Raw genomic sequence first — 23,624 nt, forward strand, 5'->3', positions numbered from 1 at the left:
TGGTGCATTTTAATGAGTAAATTGTAGATAATAGGTAAAGACAGAAAGGCCTTGAACAATACAATTAAATTGAATTAACAGGATATATTTTAAAACTTTATATAGAACTTAATGTTCTTACCCTAACTCCGTTGGTGCCATGAAGCACTTAGAAAAATTAATGAAATAATTGGTCCAAAGAATACCTTAAAACATTCAGAAGAGCTTTTATAGACCAAATTCTTTTATTATTGTGCAACAACATTAGAAATAAATATTAAAATATAACTGTAAATATTTAACAACTTAGAAATTAAGAAACATGGTTGGGTCAAATGTAAAAATGAAATTCTGAAATATCTAGAAAATAATGAAAGAGAAAACCTCCAAAATCTGAGACACAGAGTAGTTACAAATCATACAAGTTAAAATTAAGAAACTAGAAAAAAGTACACTAAAATAAGAAAGAATTTTAAAAGATGGAAGCAGAAATTAATAAAATCAGAAACAGCATCCAGAAAAGTAGCAGAAAGGATAAATAAATTCAAAAGTTAATTTTAGAAAAGATACAAACCTCTTGTGAACCTATTTCCAGAAAAAAAGAGAACAAAGTTAGACATGAAAAAGGAAAGATAATTAAAACATTGAGGAAATTTTAGGAGTTGGAAAATACCATGTACAACTTTTTGGAAAATAAATTGTAAACATGGAGCAGGGATCTGCAGAAGTTTCCTGTAAAGGACCATACAGTAAATATTTTAAGCTTTGCAGGTCAAATAGTCTGTGTCACACTCTATTCTGTCACCGAAGCTCAAAGGACCCATAAAAACAAATAGGCATCAAAAAAACAAGTGGGCATGTCCATGATCCAGTAAAAGTTTATTTACAAAAATAGATGGGGCCAGATTTGGCCCATAGGCCACATTTTCTAATCCCTGAACTAGAGAAAGCACAGCAAAATATAATTTACCAAAATTGATCCAAGAAGAATATAAAACTTCAGTAGATGAATTAATCACTACAGTGGGGCCTTGACTTACGAGTTTAATTCGTTCCGTGACGGAGCTCGTAATTCAAATTACTCCTATGTCAAATCAAAAAGTGAACGAGTGAGACACGTGATACTGGGCTGATGTTGTGGCGTTCACTGTGATGTTCGCTGCGCCAACTAGCGGTGGGGTATCTGAAGCTGGCTCGTAACCCGAATTTTAGCTCGCAACTCAAAGCAAAAAATCGGCCGAGAGACGGCTCGTATCTCGAAAAACTCATTAGTTGGGACACTCATAAGTCAAAGCCCCACTGTATATTTAATGTAATTCCATTCAAAGTGCCAGCAAAGATATTTTGGAATTGGATAAAATGCATGCAGAGGACCTACAGAAGAATAAATGCGTGACACTAGACAAGGCATTGTGGGAAAGGATGACTTACAATGGTACCATTTGGCACATATATCTAGTATGAATTCTGAATTAAGAGCAGCAAGATACAGAGGAGTATATAAATATGCCATTTTTATCAAACAGTGGCAAAAAAGCATGTGTATATATAATCATGTATGTACATGTGCGCACACACATTGCCAAAAAATAAGCAAAGTCTTGTGTTATCTTAACTCCAGAAACTGTCAAATGCACTTTTGTTTTTATACCTCCTTATGTTTTTAATGGTGTTGAAGAACAAAGGATTTTAGCTGGGGGTCCGAGGGGGGAGGAAGGGGAACACTTCCCATTTAAGAATAATTGTTGGAGACCTGGTTTGGGAGGTTTCTCGTGAGAAAGCGTCCAGGTTCTGTGGCATCGCCTATTGAATAAGCGATCCCGCCGTTATCCAAGCACATTGCTCATTTCACCAAGGCCTTCACAGCTGGTTAGGTTTCGGAACAAGCTGCCGTAGCTGGGAAAACCAGCGACCCCAGTGGAAACTCTCCCTCTCTCCTCTGTTTAAACAGCTGCAACATCAGCTTGTTATCCAGTGGAAAGGCACGTTTGCATTCCTCAGTGGATCTGTCTTCATGTGCTGTTGATTCTTCCTTCCACAGCTGTGTTCTGAGTATAGCTAAAAGAGGCCTCATCCCATTTGTATATATGAAATAATGACTATAGCTGACACCAAAATTCATGAAATATTGCTTGCCCTTACTATGTGCATTTCTAATAATCTCTACTCTATTCTAGACTGCTTTATTTTGTTTCATAAAAAAAAAAAATGCTGGTCAGAGCCCATTAAGTTGACTTACTGACCCATTCAATGGGTAGTGATCTGCCGTTTGAAAAAAATATCACATCAAAGGACTCCTATCAAAACTGCATGCATGGCATTCCATGGTCAGAAGATTTCCACTGGGCTGGCAAGGTAGTTAGTTACTCAGGGTGGTCAAACCCAGACCTAGGCATGTTTTCTGTTCTTTAGTCCATGACGATAAGGCCAGCTCATGTGGAAGACATCCTGACATCAGGTTCCTTAAGGTAGTTTCAAGTCGTAGGCAAAGCACTGTGATACTTTTAGAGCATTAGCTTAAGCTGAGGGCAAATACTTTTTTACTCTGTGGTTGATACCTTAGATAATGATTTTTTCCCAACAGGTGGAACTGTCATGAGTAGTCTGGTCATCTTGGTATAAATAGAAGGCATCTCAGTTGATTTCACCTCTGCCCTAAGCATTCTTGGATTATCTTCCCCACGTAGACTTGAAAATCATATATTCATGTTGGAAAAAAAGAATTTCCATAGCAAACTAAAGAACAATGAAGTACATTCTTTTATAATAAGTACCCCAGTTGGGCAAACTGCTAAATTAATTCTTAAGATCAGTAATATCAGTGGTACATTTCATTCCAATTTAGGATTTGTGTGGGCCATAAGCACAGAGGTGGCTGATATGTAGGCTCATAAAGTGAAAGTATTTGAAAACATGACTTAGGGTTTGACCACAAAGGAAAATGATGTATGTTATATCTAACTGGATTTGGGTACAAAGAATTTCAAAAAGAAGACGAAAATGGACTCTGCCTATGGCATCCTTTAAGTAAACCTAATTTAATATGTGTATTAAAGAGCATTTTTTAAAATACTCATTAGGAGAGAAAGGCTGTCATAGAATGCCATTAACTTTATTATTTAATCTAACTTTCCCCCCTAGTGATTAACATCGATGCCTTTGATGTGGTGTTGTCAAAAGCTCGTTCATCACATGGGAACGAGCAGAGGAGGAGGACTGGCAACCTCTCTCTTCTTGGTATTTTTCCATAAGACTTTTCACCAACCCCATTGCTATTTCCTTCTGACTTTGAAGTAGTTCCAAATCTGATATTATCGGAGCTTAATTTTATTTCCTTACCACATGAATATTTGACAGAAATTGAGACTTTCCTCCTCAAGGTATTTAATAAGCAGCACAGAAAGAAGAATGTACAGTAAAAGCAATAGTGACAATAGCTTCCAGGTGACAAGATACCTGATAGAAAGGGGGTGCTGAGATGGGGTCCTCCTAAGTATAGGTCCTCCTAAGACCCACCTTTCCATTTCCCTCCCCTTGCTAGAATTCTCTCCCAACAGTATTAGGAGTTAGGATGGAAAGGAAGTATAGGTAGAGCTTTCTGCTCTTAAGGTATTTGCCATTTCTTTCTGTAGCTGAAAACAGTGAGCCTCAAAGTAACTGAAAGTGCCTGGTTGGAAGGCGTTTCTATGAACTATAGTGGCCATAATATTACTGAACTATCAGCTGTGACTCTGACTGGCAAGAATCAATATGCTTTTCTTGGTTTGTAGGATTGTCAAAAAATAAGACACCTAACTTGTGACCAGTCCCAAATGAAGCAGACTACAGCCGCTGGGGCTCCATTTTCAGAATTAAGACCTAGGTCGTTCTCTCTGAAAACTGCACGAAAGTAGGTGGCCTGGGAGTCACTGCAACAGCCAAACTGATGACAGGAAACCAGTGGGACTAAGAGCCATCATCATTACATCAGCATGCCTTAGCATTTTAAAGAGTACTCAATGCATTTTCTTTTGCTGTACCAAGGAAATATGATGCAATATCCCCCTTTTTTTTTTGTCTCCACTCTACGTTTGACTATGGTGACTTATTTACAGCATATGATGTTATGTGGAATTTTAATTCAGCTGTCTTCTAAAACATAACTAACATTTTCTTTTAAAGGGAATAATTCCTCGCTGACCTTGGGGTTTTATTTTGCTTTCGGTGTGTGTGTGTGTGTGTATGTGTTGGGTTATTTTGTTCACATGGTATTTCCTCCGTCTCTTTATTTCAATAATCATCCCGGCCTTCTTTCCCAGTGGACGGTTTCGCAGAGGAACAGCTTGTCCTTGGACACTTGCTTCTCGCCCATTGTCCACGTGCTGGCTGTGTTTCCCTGAGCACAGACAGCAGCTTTTCCACGCTTCTCTTCTCAATGAAGAAGAGAGAGACCAAATGTTCTTTTCCAGGTTCCATGAAAATAATGGATTTAATTCTTTTTCCTTAATTTCAACAGGAAAAAGGATAACGATGTATTCAAAATTGGGTGAATGGTATTCTTCCTTCTAACTGAAAGGGTGCAGAGGAGCCTACCCACTGCTAAGTATCACTGTTGCAGCATAATAGATGCGGAGAATAGCGGTGTTTTCCATTTGGTTGGCTATTCTCACATGTTGTTTGTCAAAACAGAGAAATAGGGTGCTGATGTTCTGAGTATCAGACCAAACGTACTCTGAGTGTGTCTCTCTCCCTATCATCGGAGGGGAGAGAGCTCTGAATAAAGGAGGCAATGGACAACTGTGGGGCATCTCACAGTCCTCAGTGGCCTTCAGATACCTGTTTTTGCTCCCTTGCTCTGTTGGACAGCAACATACCTTGTCATGATGAACTACTATTTTTTTAAACAAGGTAAGTTTAAGAAAAATGAAAAAGAACCAATATATACACGGTATAATGGCATGTGGAACCTGCAATTCTAAAGGCAGAATTGAAGTGAAATCATAAAAGATTTAAAATTATCAACGAAGGACCCGACATAGCTACTACCTAGCCACCCGTTTTCCTGCTGACTTCTGTAGAGATGCTGTTGGGGAGAAAACTATGTCCAGCTATCACGGGTCCCCTGGGCCTTCAGTGTATGAGACTACTGGGCCGAGCTGAGGATGGCTTTGATTCCAAGTGGAAAGTCTTCTTTGCCTGGTCAACCTGGCTAGCACTCAGGACACCAGCCGCTCAGCTCTAGCCTATATATGACTGCCCAGCTTCATTGCTAAGGAAATAAGCATCGATTTCCCCCCCACTTTGTTAGTTGGCCGAGTCCACTTTTCTGAGTGTTAATGAAGAGCCTAGAGAGAAAAGAGCATATTAGCTGTGGTAGCAAACACTTTGCCGCGGTCTGCTTTGGTGGTGGGCCTGCATCTGCCCCTCCCCCCGCACTCCCGCAGGACTGCCTCCCTCATGCCCTGCCCTGACTCCCACACACCCCTTACGATGAAGCCAGGCCCACGCGTGGCCACTCCAGTGGGAGCGGGGCCTGTACCAAGTGTCCCACCGGGTTTCTTGAAAGGCTTGATTAGCATCCATGCCCTCCGTGGGAAGCATGTAATTATAAGGGCACTGACGGTGCAGTGCAGCTCTGCCTGGCTGGTTGTTTACAGCAATCACTGCCGCCATCTATTCATTATTCCTGTGTTAGACATGGGACCCAACAGTGTATGTAATTTAATCTCACTTAATCCTCCAAACAACTGTGTGCGATAGTTCCTGTGACTTTTTTTCTATTTTACAGAAGAGGAAAGTGAAACGTAGAGAAGTTCCATGAGATGGCCAGGATTATTCAGCTAACCATTGTGTTGCTAGGACTAGACTCAGGCCCATCTTACACCAAAGGCCGTACTCTCTATTATACTGTGCTTCTCAGTGTACTGGGAGGAGTATGGCAGAAGGATTCAGGGCATTTTATTCCACGGCTGTGTTTATATCACCCTTTTCCATTTTCCTCCTCCCCTCCTTTTCCCTGTTTTGTCTGATTTACTTTCCTGGCGAGGTGGAGTGGGGGGGCATGTCTGTCCTCTCTACTGATGGTCACTGCTACACTGAGTCACTGTTTCTGAAGGTGCCACGGCAGCCCCCAGGAGCACAGTGATAGAAAAGGACCTGAGAACCCGTGGGCTGAAGGAGGGCTGACAAATCCCCAAGCCATTTTCCAGTGACTTCCTGTGTGTGGAGTTTTCTGTTTGATGACATGGTTTCAGGTGGCACACACCACGGTGGAGTGCTGAGGAAGGATGCAATACGGCTCCTATATGTATGAAAAGCATATGTATATTAAAATAGGAAACGTATATGCACATGGAAGACATGCAGATGCAAAACACATATTCATGAAGAACACAGACCGCTTGAGAGGAGACAGCGCATGCATGCCCCCCTCTCCCCGGCCAGCATCAGCGTCAGCACGTGCAACGCTTAGCGTTCACTGCAGCAGCTCTTCCCCGAGCCTTCCAGAGTGAGCTGGGCGGCTGCGGGGTTCAAGGCTGGGCCAGGCCTTCAGGGAGCTCACAACCCAAAGGGCTTTTGTTTTCCGGGAGGATAACAGGGACAGTTCCATTTATAGATCAATTGTCATGAGTTAGAGAATTCTGTGAAACAGTTTTCTGAAAAGTAAACAAAATAGCACAAAGCAAACAGCTAATACAAGGCCCCGTGCCTTTAGTCCCTAAGAGCTGACTGGGACCACCTCTGATATCAAGCTTATTTACTCAATTATAGGATTAAGTGTGACTTGTTAGTTTCCCTTGGCAACTTCTAGTTTACAATGAATTAGAAATGGCAGTTGGCAGCAGGGAAAGATCTGGAAGAAACACCAACTCTCCCTTCTCAGCATTTGTGTAAAGCTGTTTAAAACCCCCGGAGTCATCAGTGCAGTTAAATACATTAAAGCATCAGAAAAGTAGTGTTTTCTTCAAAGAACATCTCTTCGCCTATGATTCCTCGGCTCAAAAACCTCTGTGCTTCTCTACTGCCTCCTTTCTCCTTCCCAGCTCCTTTCCAAGTCAAGGCCGTCCCCAAAAAGCCGAAGCCCAGATAATCGAGCAACTCTCCATCCTTGGACCATACCTGAACTTCCTTTGTTCTGATGCTCTGCCAATGCTGTTCCCTACGAGATCTCTCTCCCCATCTCTACCTGTCAAAAAACTCTTTTATAAGTCCAAAATCAAACATCTCTAGGAAGACCTTTAGGATTTGTTATTGGAATTAAACTTTATTTGTGCTAATAGTGCATGGTTTAGACCACAAATAAAGCATTTAAATACATACTTTCTTGATTTGTAGTTCGCTGGGTACATTGAGGATATTCAATTCTTTGAGGATAATTATGCCCTGCATTTCCGTATCACCCTTCAACAAGAGAAAGATTTTGTATAAAATGCATAATTTTTAAATAATTTAAGTAAACTTCAGGTCTATGGGACAGACACTTGTGTGGAATTCCCTGATAATGCCGGAAAAACAGTATTGTCATCTTGTGGTGCCTCTAGTCAACACGTGCAGCTTTGGATTCTTTAATGTTTTAAACCAGAACTTTTTTTTTTAATTAAATCTTTATTGTTCAGATTATTACATTTGTTCCTCTTTTTTCCCCCCATAACTCCCCTCCTTCCAGTTCCCGCCCCACCCTACGCCCTCACTCCCCACCCACTGTCCTCATCCATAGGTGCACGATTTTTGTCCAGTCTCTTTCTGCATCTCCCACACCCCTTTCCCCCCCAAGAATAGTCAGTCCATTCCCTTTCTATGTCCCTGATTCTATTATGATCAACAGATTATTTATTCACTTGATTCTTAGATTCACTTGTTGATAGATGCATATTTGTTGTTCATAATTTGTATCTTTACCTTTTTCTTCTTCTTCCTCTTCTTAAAGGATACCTTTCAGCATTTCATATAATACTGGTTAAACCAGAACTTTTGAACTAGTTATTACCTCTCCTTGGAAGGCTCTTTTCTTTTTTATTTTATTTTTTAAGTTTATTCTTTATTGATTAAAGTATTACATATGTCTCCTTTTTCCCCCATTGGCCTATCCCCTGCGACTCGCCCCCTCCCCCCAGCACATGCCCTCAACCCCTAGTGTCTATGTCCATTGGTTATGCTTATATGCATGTATACAAGTCCTTTGGTTGATCTCTTACCTCCACCCTCTCACCCTCCCCTGCCTTCCCTCTGAGATTTGACAGTCTGTTCGATGCTTCTCTGGCTCTGGATCTATTTTTGTTCATCAGCTTATATTGTTCATTATAATTCCACAAATGAGTGAGATCATGTGATATTTATCTTTCTCTGACTGGCTTATTTCGCTTAGCATAAAGGAAATCTCTTTTCTTTTGGAGTTTGACATGGTACCACTTACATCATATTCTATTATTTAAAATGAGTGTTTTTCAACATTAGCTGCCCATCAGTGTCACCTGTGGGGTTTAAAAAAACACAGATGTGCAAGGTTGACCTCAAAGATTCCAACTCAGCTGGCCTGGAATGATGCTCTTAAATTTGGCTCCATGAATCATCAGAAGCTCAGGAAAACAAGGAAAGATAAGCTATCCATAGCTTCCAAAGTTGTGGTTGCTTTTAAGACCTTCTATATTCTATTTTAAATCTTCACCTCATATCCTTAATCCTTGTGACTGTCACAGAGATAATAATGAGATCAAACATGAACCTAGATTAGCCACCGAAACATCTGGGGCAGTTCCAAAGGTTTGATTATTGTTTCAGTCATGTCAGAGCTTCATTACAGTTTTAAGGTATAAACAAGTTTTGGTATGTTGTCCTACAAATACAGGAAACGTAAATAATTACCAACTAGGCTCTGTCTCAATGCACGACCAACAACCACCAAATTATTTTTAAGAAATGTACTACATATTATATAGTTATTTTTCTGTTAGTTTATATGAAGTACATGATAGGAAATAACTTGAAATAAATGATTACTTATCTATAACATGTCTTTGGTGTTCATCTGATTCCACTTAAATTGTACAATAGATTTCCATGAAAATAGAACTTTCCTTTTCCCCTCACATTTGTGCACATTTTTGATATCAGATTTTATTCTAAAACTCACCATCTCCCTCATCACATGGAATCTAAACAGACTTCTAGGTATGACATGCTGTCCCGCTTGCTTTATGTAGGAGGCACAGAGGTGAGAATGAATGAGAATCCTGCTCAGAGCCACCTACCCTGTTAGCGGCAGACCCGGCATTGCAACTCATCTCAAAGGTGTAGTCACATTTCTAAATGAGCGGGAAAACAAAATACAGCAACCTTTAAACTATTCCTGAGCTATCTGGCCAAGTCTGCTTTTAATCAGAATAATCATGTGGTGACTCTCCCACTGGGGATCTCCAGAAAAGATGTTCCCAACCTTTTCTAGACCATGAGGAGCTACATTAAATTTATCATCTGAAAAATATTTCCTAAAACAGACTCAAAATCATGCTCGCTGAAATGTTTCGTCCTGCTTACTGCTCGCTGGGAGAAGGGCTGTGCCCTTTTCCTTGTAACACACCCTCCCTCCTGGTGTGAAATCTCTAGAGATGACCTTTTCCAGAATAAATCTGTTGTTTTTTTGTTTTTTTCTAATGTTACCATTTTGGCCTTCCAAACCCTGGAATCATTTTAGTTTTTTATCTGTTCCCTTCATAATCTCTGATTAAATAGTTCTAAGCCACACATGTCCATCCATCAACCCCATTCAGTCTAGAGTGGGGCTGAATCAAGTTCACAAGCTCAGAAATGCCAGAAATGTAACTTTCATAGTTTTCCCACAGCTCATTTTCATGTCCATTTTGAGTTCTTTTTCTACCAGGGAGAATTTTAGAGAAATGTTTGTCCCCCAAAGCAGGAGACACTCCCCTCTTCCTCCCTGCCTGGCCCTGAAGTAAAGACTATTTGGAGTGTAAGTGTGAGGTTCAGAATTCTTAAGAGGCAGAATAGTTGACAGGAATTTTTTTTTAAGTAAAGTCTATTTTCCATTATAATTTAGAATATAATTAGTGCTAATCAAGTATGAAAACTTGCTATTTCTAAAATAACATATAATTTAATATTTCTTTGAAGTTAGGCCACATTTCAGAAACAAGAGTGCGTCTCAGATGAGGTGTACCCCAAAAGATTAGAACTGTGTGCCAAGTTGCTTGCTTGTCCTTTCCATTTAGTGCTGAGGATTCAGATGAGAGGCAGGAACTATAAGCAAGTGAAGTGTTCATATTAGAAGTGGACGATTCCATAGGGAATTGAAGCTGCACCTCAGAGGTGAGGGGTTGCATCAGCTGTTTTCAAAGAGTCTAAAAGAGGCACGTGGGTATCCACTACCCGAAACAGCAGAGTCACTGGTGACTCCAACAGAAGGAAAATAAAAGGAGGAGGTAGGAGATGTCCCAACAGAGTGTGGTTAACAGCAGCTCACTTCTGGAGCTCACAGGTGTAGGCTGGGCGATCGCCTCTGGTCAAGGCGATCAGTTAGCCTGGGGACCTCTGAGTGAGCCTGAAGCTCCAATGAAAGAAGCAGAGGCTGGGGTCCGAGGTCACCACTGTCAAAGCCCTGCCAGGAACTAGGATTATACGCTGGGCCTCAAGCCAAGACCCTGGCTCTCTGCCTAATGTGAGTGTGATCTTGAACTCTGTTTGGCTCTCTGAGAGGAGAAGGGGCCCACGGTCTGTCTGCGTTCAAGGATAGAATAGGAAATCTGTGGTTCGTTTCCAGTGGGTCCTGATTAGGGCAGGAGCAGCTCAGCCACTGGGAGGCCTCTGCAGTGCTTTAAACCCTGTAAGGCAGTTTGAGTCTCCTGTGCCTACTGTATTCCCAGTGTCTTCCGGAGTATTTAAAACCGACAGTGGCAGGGTTAAGTGATGTTTCACTGCTTCACTGGAGATGGAAAAATTGGGAAGTTCCCCTCTTTTACTTTCCACCTCTGTTCACTTGCAGTGGCTGCTCCAGTCCTATCCTTGCACACACATGCATGGATGCACGGGGAAGGGGAACATGTTTACAAACACATGGTTAGATTCCAAACGGGGAGGTCCAGGGACACACTGAAGCATGCCACCTGAATTTAGACAAAGCAGGGGACCCAGCTTGACCACGCTCTCTCTCTGAACATCAACTTTCTCATCTATAAATTAGCGGTAGTGATACCTACCCATGTGAATGAATGTGCACAAAACTCCTGGCCTAGTGCCTGACACATTGTGGACACAGTCAGCGCGTGCGCAGAGCCATCATTGTGGGTGTGGAGCTGTCTCTGGGAGCAGGTCTTCCCCACTGGGTCTCACCTGGGTGTCGTTTGTCCTACAGGGGACACTGGACAATGTCTGGAGACATTTTGAATAGTCACACCTGGAGGGAAGGGTTCTACTGGTATCTGGCTGTTAGAGGCCATATGTCCTTCTAAACATCCCACAATGCGCAGGACACAACAAAGAATCCCCCTGCCCAAATGCCAGTAGTGCCCAGGCCGAGAAACCCATCTGGCTAAATAGTCAGAGCAAAGAGGGACAAGGCTGATTTTCCTTCATCCTTAGGAAAAAGAATGTGTTGAATACTGTTAACATACAAACATTACTGGCTCATCTGGCACCGAAGGAGATAAAGAGCCCATAGATGCTAGACACTGCTGTGGAACTCAATCCAATTCTGGTGAAAGAGAACTTTTCCTTGATTCTAAAAGGAAAGTTAATTTTTTTTTTCATTTAAATAAGCAAGTCTAACTACTCAACTAGTTTATTGCATTATGGATTATAGGATCTAAGGCTAGATTTTGTTGATTTTAATTTTTACCAATAATACAGCCTAAAATTTTTGATAGGTTTGTATAATTTACTAAATTATTGCTGATAGTTGCATGACACCAAGAAAAAGGTCACTTGTTAAATTCTGTCTATAAAGTATTATTTCAAGTCAAATGAAACTGTAAAGGAAAAAGGAGATATTTAAGTGTATCTTGCCTTAAATAGAATTGAGTACTTACATCACAAAATATTGGAAATCAGAAGTGGATAAAATTTTTCCAATGACTTCATGCATAAAAACACTTTGGAGTCATAGGGCAGTTTTTAAAGCTCAACTTTCATTGCATTTCCACACTGTTCCATTGTTAGGTAACGTCACCTCAGTGGGCGGGTCATCACCCAACTGCCTGGGCTGGGTGCCCTGGGACACATGAGAGAGCCAGCAGTCATTGCCCTGTTCTAATGTTGCTTGTCCATGTTAAACTTCTGACACCTCTTTAAAAGGAACATACATTTTTAAAGCCATTGATTATTATTAAAACCTTTCTTCCCATCATCTCATTAGCAGGCTTGCATTTTTTAGTTTTGTTTGCCAACTAGGAAGGATTTTAAAGGAGAACTTGGGCCCTTCCTGTGTTGATGCAGGAAGTGTAGCCTGCCAGAAATTCCATTAATAAATTCTTACGGTAGTTTGATCTTCTGTTTTTTTTAAAAAACAGTTCTAAATTTCAGTCATTTGTTTAAAATGTGTTGGAAATTGACTAGCCACAGATTTAAATATATATTTCTCTGAAAAACTTTCCATCCAAAATGCCAGAAATGTTTTCAGAAAATAGAGCCAAAAGATGTACATGGTTTCTCAATAATTCAGCATGACCTAATTGTTAAATGTGCTTCAGTAGTCGTTTATCTCCAGAGTGAGCTAAGGCTGTGGGTCTGCAAGTGTGGGGCACTTCAGCAACCACTGGTGACATCTGGTTACAGGTTCATGGATGGCATCTTTTTGCTGTGTCCTCACCTGGTAAAAGGGATGAGAGAGCTCTTTGGAGCCTCTTATAAGGGCACTAATCCCATTCATGAGGGCTACACCCTCATGACCTAGTCACCTCCTGAAGACCCCACCTCCTAATAGCATCACATTGAGGATTATGATTTCAACATATGTATCTGGGGAGACACAAAGATCCAGTCCAGTGCACATGCTTGTTGTAGCCAGACAAGTATTGCAGAGGTATGTAAAAGAGAGTTCATCTTTGCTTTATCCAATCTCACCCTTTGGCAGTGACCGGCATTGACAATTTGGTATGTATCTTTTCTCACCTTTCTCAGTGCTCATACAAACACCTGGGGATTCCTGTTCACATATAAGGTATTTTTGTGAAGCAGAGTACTGTGTACTGGTTTTAATCCCACGGGAGCCGAACACTGTGTATCAGTCCCAGGGGAGGAATCCAAACACTGCTGTGTGTTGGTATGGGAGTTGCCAAGGAAAAGACAGTGGTGCAGTGGATAGAACAACCCTTTACTTACAAAGAAACAGAACAAGATCAGCTTCAATAATGGGCGTCAGTCCCTCATGGCTAGCAGGGCACCCCCCGACTTCCCTAGCCGCAGACTGGGCAGTTGGCTTATGGATACCCCTCTCCTTTCTACCACCATCAACAATGGGGGAAGGACTCCAGCCCTTACCCCTCCTCAATGGAGTCTGAGATACTGAAAGGTGGGGGTGTGCCTGAGGGCCATTGACACCCATGCTGAAGCAGTACAAAAGAGCACATACCGAGCCTGCTATCTGGAGATACTCCCTCACAAGGGCACAGGCTCAATGGACTCTGTATCTCTGGTAAGACGTGTCACAGGCCCAAGGCCCATCCTTATTTGGTGAAGTGGGGGCCCAAAGGCTGCATGCACGAGACTGCCTTTCCCAGCAGTTTTTATTCTTCTTTCTAAACTGATCATGCAAACACTACTTAGCACCTTGCTTTTCACATTTGAAAATATACAATGAACATTCCTTCTGGTCATTATTTCTAATAACTCAAAAATAGCACAGTGGGTGCACTGTACTTGTTTCATTTGTTCCCCTACTAATGGGCATCCAGGTTTTTTGGTTTGTTTTTATTTTAAAAAATATGTTTTTATTGATTTCAGAGAGGAAGGGAGAGGGAGAGAGAGAGAGAGAGAGAGAGAAACATCAATGATGAGAGAAATTCATTGAATGGCCACCTCCTGCACACTCCCCACTGGGAATCAAGCTCAAACCCGGCATGTGTCCTGACTGGGGAGTCGAACCTCCTGGTCCATAAATTGATGCTCAACCACTAAACCACGCTGGCCAGGGGCATCCAGGTTTTTATAGTTGGCTACCGTTGTCAACAATACTGCAGTAAATATCTAAAACGTTCTTAGATTGCCTTTTTTCTTCTATAAGATCGATTCTCAAAAGCCTTTCAAGCAGCTGTCATAGCCCAGAAGCCAGTGATACGTTAGAGGACCTATTTCTCCTCGATGGTGCCTGCAAGGGTTGTGATACAATTTTTGCATTTTTGTTGCTAATCTCTTGGATGAAAAAAATGGTATATCTCTGCGATTTTAATTTGCATTTTCTTTGTTACTAGTAAGGTTGTCCTTTCATATTTTATTTGGCTATTTCATTGTCTTGTGTATGACTGACTTTAAACTTCTCTAATTCTTGCATATTTTATTTTTGAATGATTCAGAAACACATATTTTCATCTCTGTTAGCATTTATTTTTTTCTACCCAGATTTCAAGAGAAAAACAGATTTTCTTGGAGATTGTCAATAACAGTTATTTGAAATGCTAGAGTTTGATAAGTAAAACTGGAGAAATGGGAATGTTACTGAGCTGACTGCTTAAAGGGAAAACTGTTTTTACCTATGACAATGCTTTTTGAATGATCAGGCCTCTGAGTCTGGCTGCAGTACCAAAGGTCATGGACCAGGCTTTCCATGTGGCCATCATGGCGTTATCCTAACCATAGCCTTGGCGTTGTGTCAGGGCTAGAGAACTTTAACAAGTTCAGACCTGTCTGAAGAGGTCCCTCATACTATCTACCCCACTCTTCAAATATGCCTTGGAGGGGGGAGTTATATTTGTTCCTGCTTCATGTCCATAGTAGGTGTCTTCCATTGCAACAGGAATGGTTTTACTCTTTTCCTGAACTCGCCCTAAAGGATGGCCCAGCACTTTATAAAGCCCAGTGAGCATGACTGGAATGGGAATGTAGCCTGTCCAGTGAAGCTGACCGCAGACACAGATCTGTCTGTCTCCGAGTGCTGGGTATCTCGGGACAACTCACCAAGCAAATGAATGGAAAATCCAGTTCTCAAGTCTAATGGTATAAGAAGGAGGAGAATGGGAGGAGTAGGAGAAACAGAAGGGACTTCCTTTTCTTTAAATGAGTGTTACTTTTTCTTAATGAATTTGAATTTAGAGTAATTTATTACCCTGGAGTTTTCTTACTGATACAAGTGAGACTGTCTCTAGTCTTGCTGAAGGCAGAAATCTAAGTCTGGGTGTTAAATCCTGAGGTTTATCTTTTGTCATAGTTGTCTTCCTTTCCCAAGTACCAGAAAAGGTAAATTTGAATATATGTGTGTGTGTGTTGGGGAGGGGCGGGGGTAAAATGAGGGTGGAGATGCAGAAAAAAAGGATGTCATAAAGGTTAAAATGGTCAACCTATATATGGTTTGTCTATACACATTCCTGTAATAGTTTTATTTTTCTCATGCGATGTAGGTGTTTACTCAGAAAAGGAAGTTCCCAGAGTCTATGCATCAGGAACATTAGCTATTTTTGGTTTTCTATAACTATTTGTTTGGTGTTCTTTATTCGAATGTGTGGCTGCTGTGTTGTCATGTCTTTGTTTTGGGGTTATTGTGGCCTGAGTTGCTGTTTTATGCAGTTGCATCTGTTTTGTAAGTGTGTCAAACTGTGCCTTTCAAGGGTAACAAATAGTGATTTGAAATGGGAAGAACATCCCAAATGCCTAAATCTTACATTTGAAGCTGAGGAGATTTGTGATAAATATTTTACATCTTTTAATTGAAAATTAACCTCCATGGTTTTGAGGGTAGTCACAGACATGCTCATGACCAGCAGAAGCCATTGGTGTGGGTGAGGTCATGTGACCTCATGAGAGGCATAAAAGCTCAGGTCTGAGCAGCTCATTCTTTGGTTGTGATTGAAGTTGGTCCCTCCGGAGTGAAGCTCAGAAGCAACTCCTGCAGGAGCACATTTACCACATCATCTGTAAGAAACGTAAGCTTCTCTATTTCTGGCTTTCATTTAAAAAAACCAAAATCTGTGTTTCCTATACTTGTTCCCTTGACCTACTTATAAAACAATTTTTTAAAATTTTTCTACAGAATTAACAGTTAACTAAAATCAGTCTTTCCAATGCTTACCAATCATCTTTTGCTGTTCATTTAGTCCCTCAAGTAGTTTTTATTCTGAGGTTGTAAAAAGCACAGACATTGCCATAAGTTATTTGATCTACTTGGCAAATCAGTCTCCTTGGAGATTGGTTAGTAGAGACTGTCATCGAAGAGGCTCATCATTGCAGTGTGAACCAAACCACAGGAAATGATATGAATTTAAGCTTCATATGTGATATCTTGGAATACAATATCATTTCAGTATGCAGCCTACCAGAGGATGCCAGCCTGAATGGCCAACTGGTCTTACATAGTAATCAAAGCTGTGTATTAATGCAATGCTAGTTTCTGTAGTTAGCCCAGTAAAATGATGTCATGAAGCAAGCCACTCCCATGGCCCTGGGCGGTGTCACAGTCCCCTTCAGGCAAGCAGGTCCTATCCATTCATCACCCTAATCCCTACAGCTCTCAATGCCTTCAGGAGCACCCTGAAGCCATGAGTTGGCATGAGACCAGGGAAGCCTGGGGTACTTGGGTACTCTTCAGGCTCTCTGGGATTATTATTCCTGGAGCTGAATAGGAGTTCTGGTCAGACCTTAGTCACAGAAATGATAATTTAGGTTTTTGTGAATCCCTAATTGGTTTGACCTCCTTGAAGGTTGCTCACCCTTGAAGGCTGCATGGTACATATTTAACTATTGGGTACCATTGTTTTCTGCAATCTTTAGTATTCGAGTGAATATTGGTTCCTTCAACAATACACAAATTACCTAGGAATTTTACATCAAAGCTAGGTTTCTTCTTGGAGTAGGAAGACAGTCATCTTGTACATATGAGCGAATGAGAAATGGAAGGGCATATTTCCATATATTTGTTGATTTCTTTTTTTTTTTTTAATCCTCAACTGAGGATATTTTTTCCATTGATTTTTGGAGAAAGTGGAAGAGAGAGGGAAAGACAGAGAGAAATATTGATGTGAAAGAAACACATCGATTGGTTGCTTCCTGCATGAGCCCCAACCAGGGCCTGGGCTAAGGAGGAGCCTGCAACCGAGGTATGTGCCCTTGACCTGAATGATGTCTGGACTCTTTGGTCCGCAGTCCAACACTATCAACTGAGCCAGATCAGCTAGGGCTATTGTTGATTTCTATCTCATAGTATGTCACTTCCATCTTTAGCCAAAATTTGGTTTTGACTAGTCACAAATTTTTCTTTAGACACTAGAGTCAATTTTAATCAGCATCGATTTGAATTGTCACCTAAGAAGAATTTTTTTAAGCTGAAAAATGGATTATAAGAATTTAATCTAACCTCCTACAACCTCAGAAGCATCTTCTGATAATATATTTAGTAAAAAGCATAAAATCTTTCTTTATTCATCTGATTTGTGCACACTCAAGCTGAGTATTACAGATGCGACTTCTTTTTTTAGCTACATTATTAAATGAAACCAAAGCTTTAGAAAACAGGGCTATTAATAGTGGTGACTCATGTATTCATGTTTTAAGAAGGACAATAAACTTCTACAGGACAGAGTCAGAAATATTTTTTTCATAAAGTTGTTCAACTATAAAATAATAGTATTATGTGTGTTAATGCAATTTATAATGCAAGTCATAATGTAACTTATACTGTACATAATATTTAATAGTAATATATAGTAATATGAATAGAAAGCAAAAAAGTCAACACTTTAGATCAGTTTAAGGCACATAGCATGTTACTTGTTATTCTAGTGTTGTTGGCAACTCGGTAAGATTCTTAGAAGGGAGACTGAGGAGGAGGTGGTGGAGGCTTTTGGGAGTGATGAAGAGGCGTAAAAGCATAGGGTTGAATAGAAGCATGACTGAGGGGCACTGCACATGGCAGACTGGCTGGTTTCAAAGTGTCGTGGGAAAATCATAGGCAGGCTAATTGGAATCCTCACTGGAATGCTAGCATACGAATTTTCAAATTTAGGCTGGAAGTGACTCCATCCACTGAATGTGTTTTGAACTGAGTTTTGACATGATGAAAGTAATATGTTCAAAATATTGATTTGAGTGTTGTGTAGGCTGGGTAGTGGGGAGATTGCAAGCAAGGAAATAAAATTTAGCTAAGATTTCAGTAGTTGAGTGTGTAGTGATAAAACCTAAATCACTGTCATGGCAATGAAAATTAAAAAGGGTAGACAAATATGACAGATAACAAAATGTTAATGAAAAGGGCATCAAGAAGACTTCCCAGTTTGATTTTCTATCCTTGGAGATCTAATTCAGTAAACATTAGTTGAGCAACTCCTATTTAAGAGAGTTTAGGAGATGTAGACCTACCCTGAACTCTTTGCAATGCTCAACAGTGGGGAGGCTACAGATTTTAAACTTATAGACCTTGACCTTCAGTAAACCTCAGTCTTGCTGAGCAGAAGGTTTTCTGGGTGGGATAGAGAGACATTTTAGCTCTGTCCCATCTCAGCATGAGATATTGTGGTCAAGTTGAAAAAACATGAACTCTGTAACCTGATAAACTTTCATTCAATGCTTAAGTCCACCATTTACCAACCATGTAAGGTTGGGTAAGTTATTTAACACTTTGAGCCATCATTTCTTCATGTGCAAAATGAGAAACCACCTCTACAAAATGATTCTTCATAGATCTCTTGAATTTCTGCCCATTTTGCAAGCAGAGATACTGACAACCTTGTTTTTTTTATGAACTATCCTTTCAAGGATGTTTGTAGGAAACAGCCTTGGAAGGTAGAGATGGTGTCTATCTCTAGAGCAGAAGTCAGGTTGCCTACAGTCCAGTAGAATAAAGATGACCTTTCCCTCCAGGGTGGAGGCCAGCAGGTTTGCTTGCTGTCTATGAAAAGCAACCAGATTTCCTGAGCTTGGGTTCTTCAGTTGTGATGGAAACTCATTGTGTGAGCATGTTCCATGTAGGTCCCTCCACGTCACTCCTCCATGGAACTTGGTGACAAGGGAAAAAACCTGAATGTGATGTTTATACTGAGTATCTGATCCAGGAGTCTTGGGTCTTCTGCCAGCACCCATGAAACTATGGGCAGGCTAACTTGTTAGCTTGCAAATTGGGTAAAATCTGAAATACTTTGTCTTGATGCTACCTGCCCAATGTGTTTCTGGGGAGAATATATTATGAGATCAATTGGAGACCTTTGATATGGTCTGGTTTCAGATGAGATGAAAAAAGATGAGAAGATAAAGTCTGAAAAAACAGTATGATCTTATTTGTGTATATTATGGGTATATCTAAATATATATGTTATATATTAGATTTTAAAATATATTTATATCTATACTAGAGGCCAAGTGCATGGATTCTTGCACTGGTGGGGTCCCTTGGCTGGGCCTGCGGGGATCAGTGGACCTCTGCGCTGCTGCAGCCCAGCCTTACCCACCAGCTCGTTGGGCTCCAGTCTGCTGTCACATTGATCCCGCACAGCACAAAATAGTGCGCGAAGCAGCAGGTGGCTGGGGTGGAGCCTGAGCCTAGAGCCCAATTGCTCATCCAGGGGACCCGCTGTGCCTGCCACTGTCGCCGCTCAGGCATGCAGGGGTAGTGTCCAGGGGAGAGGCTCGCACGGCCATGACCTTGGCATCTGGCACCCACTGGTTAGCTGAGCAGCATTCCCGCTATGGGAGCGCACTGACCACCAGTGGGCAGTTCCTGCACTGAGCGTCTGCTCCCTGGTGGTCAGTGCGCATCATAGCTACCAGCCGGTCATCAGGTCGTCCAGTTGCTTAGGCTTTTATATATATAGATAGACAGATAAAATTTTTCAAAGCTAGGATGCCAAAGATTTTAAGATACCCATTGTTTTATACAGCATTAAGAACGAAAAAGTATGCCAATTAATTGTAAGACACCATTGATTGTAAGAAGTATTCTAATTTGAGAGGTGTAAAGTGAAAAAAAGTGTGGGTGTATAGGAAAAAAACTGGAGAGATGTACATGAAAGTTTTATAGTGGTGAATTCTGGGAGGTGAGATTACAATTTGTCTTTAATTATTGCTTTTCTGAGAATGCAAATTTCTTAAACTGCTGCTCTCTTCCTATTTCACTCTTTACCCTACTCTCAAGGCTAGTGGTAGGTGACCCTAGGCCCTGGCAGAACCCCTTTTCAAATCTTTCAGTGTGTCATGCACTAGCGTTCAAGCCTTGGCTCGAGGATGTAGGAATGGTAAGCTCCCACTGTATTGTTCTTAGCACTTGAGGCCTTTGCTAAAATGCCAGGGCTACAGACATATTTAATACAAGTTATTGGTAAGTGAATGAAAAGCAGTTCAATAAAGGAGGTCTATAGAAATAATATTTAATTTTTGTGGTAGGCTTAGGAAATGTGTAGAAAGGATTCTAATAGAGAAATTTGTTTTATAACTTTAATTTCCCTCCTCCTAGAATTAGCATGTATAAAATTTTGTGCGCTTTAAGATAATCGTAAATCCAACATTAATGAGATTAGCTCAATAGTTTTTTCCCATGAGGAATAAAAGATATTTTGAAATTTTATATTTGCCTGAAGTTATTTTTACCAAATGTCATGAAGAAAGTATAATTAAGTAATAAATATTACAGTCTTAAATCTATTATTTAAAACATGGTGAATTTTTACTTAAGCTTCTTTATTGCATCCTTTCTTTTATGAAGTCCTGGGATAATTTTGTATTCTTTTTGCAAATATATGCTTTTATTCCTTTGCTTGGTTATAGAGATGGATTTATTTGTTAATTTCTTAATATGGTTCATACACCTACATGCAAGCTTATTTTACTATTTAAAGGAAATTCTGGCCCAGCCGGTATGGCTCAGTGGTTGAGCGTCAACCTATGAACCAGGAGGTCACAGTTCAGTTCCGGTCAGGGCACATGCCCGGCTTGCAGGCTCGATCCCCAGTGTGGGCTGTGCAGGGGGCAGCCCATCAGTGATTCTCTCTCATCACTGATGTTTCTCTCTCTCCCTCTCCCTTCCTCTCTGAAATCAATAAAAATATTTTTTTCAAAAAAGAAATTCTGTGACTTTTATATATTTTTCAACAATGCAAAATATGGTCACTCATCTGCCAAGGTGGCAGGATTCTCCCTAAGTACTGTGGGAAGTTCTGGAGCCCGTGTATGGTTAACTGACTGCAGAAGTGTCAGTTGGGGAAGTAAACACCAAGGACCGATTTTGGCAACCACCCAGCACCTGTCTGGTTTGCAGGCACTGGCTGTGCTCCAGGTTGGTGTGGGCTGGCCTGAACGATATTTTTTTTTAGAGCTCAAAAAGGAAATTGGGGCAGCCTTTCTGTACCAGTCAGGGCCCAGGAGAGAAACAGATGGGTGGCGTTCTCAAAGGGGGTGACTGATTCAAGAGAGCTTAATGAAGGGACTATTAGAAGATGGGAAGAGTTAAGGGAAACCAAGAGGGGATGGTGCAGCTCCTCAGAACCATGGCAGCAGGAAGTCAATACGGTCCTTGGGCTGGAGGAGAGGGCGGGGCTCTTGAACTTGACCAGAGCTAAGCTATAGAAGAGGGTGTTCGGAAAAGAAAATCAGATTCATGAAGTTGCCTCATAATGTACTGTACCTGCTAAAAATTGTGCTTTCTGAACAGTTTTCCCTATTATTTTTTATTAAAAATATGTTTTTAATCTCTTCTAATATCTACTTTCATAGGAACTAGGTTAATTTAAATGCATTTTACTGCCCTTCTCACATTATCGTCTACCACTTGGTATCGCTTATTATTTGCTTTTTTTCCCCTTCTGGTTCTGATTTAGTTTTACTGGTTAATCACTTTTTTAACCAACTCCTCTTTGATTCTGGAATTACCCTTTGACCTCATGATTTGATTGCTGCTTCACTAGCCCACTGAGCAGAACATATTCTGGTGAAAACAGCAGGTCTTGATTTCATTCTGTTTATATGTACATGGTCCCCAATGCTGAACTGTGTCACTCAGAGAATACCCACTGGAAGAGGCTGTAGCAGGGAAATAGATACAGAAGTCGAAAAAGAAGACGGGGAACTGTCATTTAATTTCAAAGATGAGAATGAAGAAGGTAATTGATCTAATTTGAGGTGAAGTAACTAGCAACCTGGCCTCCAGGCAGATTTCCTGAATGGCTGGTTTCTGGGAGTGAGACTTTGAAAGATTCATGACGTCTTTGAGGAGTGGGACATAGGACAGATCAGAGCTGAAGGCTGGTGCAGAATGCCTCACTATAAAGTTTATGGATCTCCCCCCTGGAAAGTAGAAGCTTTCTGCTGCATGTGGGGGTCTACCCTTCCCTAAATTCACTAGAACTTTCCCAGTTCCTGTATTATCAATTCAGTTGGATTTTGAATTTTCTTCCTAGAATATAGGAAGATACTTAAAAATGTTTGATGTCTTGAAAAGTCTAACTACCTGGAACTATTGTCTATTCCCTTTCCTGACACATGCCCTCTCACACTGTCAAGAGAAGGAAACTTTGAGAATGTGTGTTACAGCTAAATTTGAGCAATATCCCTGAGTCCCAGGGCCAGGCTGAGTCGGGGAGAAGACCAGAATGTCCTACCATACTGCTTCCTAGCCCCAGGTGCAGGGGGGTAGCTTACCTTCCAGACCCAGCTCTTAAACCTGTGCTTGGAATTGCTGCTGATTCTTGATTTAGACATTTATCCTAGAAAACGGTCTAAAAATACATTGGGCACCCCAGCTGGGTTGGCTTAGTGGATAGATCGTCGGCCTGCGGACTGAAGGGTCCCAGGTTTGATTTCGGTCAAGGGCACATGCCTGGGTTGTGGGCTCGATCCCCAGTAGGGAGCATGCAGAAAGCGGCCAATCAATGATTCTCTCTCATCATTGATGTTTCTAACACTCTCTCTCCCTCTCTCCCCCTCTCCTTCCTCTCTGAAATCAATAAAAATGTACTTTAAAAATATATTGGCCACATGTAAACAAATATTTACTTGCAGAAATAAATGACCGTGTGTTTCCCCTTTAAATGACTTATTTACATTTTTGTACAGAATCTAGAGTTATTCTCGTAGGTTGCTGATATATACATGAAACTGGCACAGCCTCTTTGGGGAATGAATGCAGTGGGTTTCAAAAGGTCTGTCCCCGTGCTCTTTGTCTTAGTAATACTATGTATACGAAATCATCAAGGATTTGCCTTATGACTTGGCTAGGAGACGTTCCCTGCAGCTTCCCAATAAACAGGATAAATTATCATTCACACACGAGAATGTACGCATGTTGATACATGGTTTTAAACATAAAGGATTTTCATGATATCCTATCGAATGAACAAATAAATCAAGTTCACAACAGTACTAGTAAATGCATATAAAATAAGAAAATATGCATGTATGCACAGAAGAAATGTCAGCAAGGATGAACCAAAAGGATAATTATTTTGGAGTGGTGTGAATAATAGTGATTTTAATTAGAAATGGATAATTTTATTTTCCTGTCTTCTACAATAAACAGGTATTTCTCATGA

The 23,624-nt window shown here is 40.8% G+C and overlaps 1 protein-coding gene across 10 annotated transcripts in view; it reads left to right on the forward strand.

Annotated features, from left to right (window-relative positions):
- TPD52L1 (TPD52 like 1) overlaps positions 1-23,624 on the forward strand; it is a 63,505-nt gene that overhangs the window by 16,237 nt on the left and 23,644 nt on the right. The window contains exon 1 of one of the 10 annotated variants that reach the window (XM_036317495.1): positions 22,176-22,196. The exons of the other annotated variants lie outside the window; for them this stretch is intronic. The gene's annotated coding sequence lies outside the window, so the exon portion shown is untranslated. Of the gene's footprint in view, positions 1-22,175; positions 22,197-23,624 lie in introns of those variants that run through there. 10 annotated transcript variants of the gene reach the window in all.

Source organism: Myotis myotis, unplaced genomic scaffold (assembly GCF_014108235.1).
Source record: "Myotis myotis isolate mMyoMyo1 unplaced genomic scaffold, mMyoMyo1.p scaffold_m19_p_7, whole genome shotgun sequence".
Lineage (NCBI taxonomy): Eukaryota > Metazoa > Chordata > Mammalia > Chiroptera > Vespertilionidae > Myotis > Myotis myotis.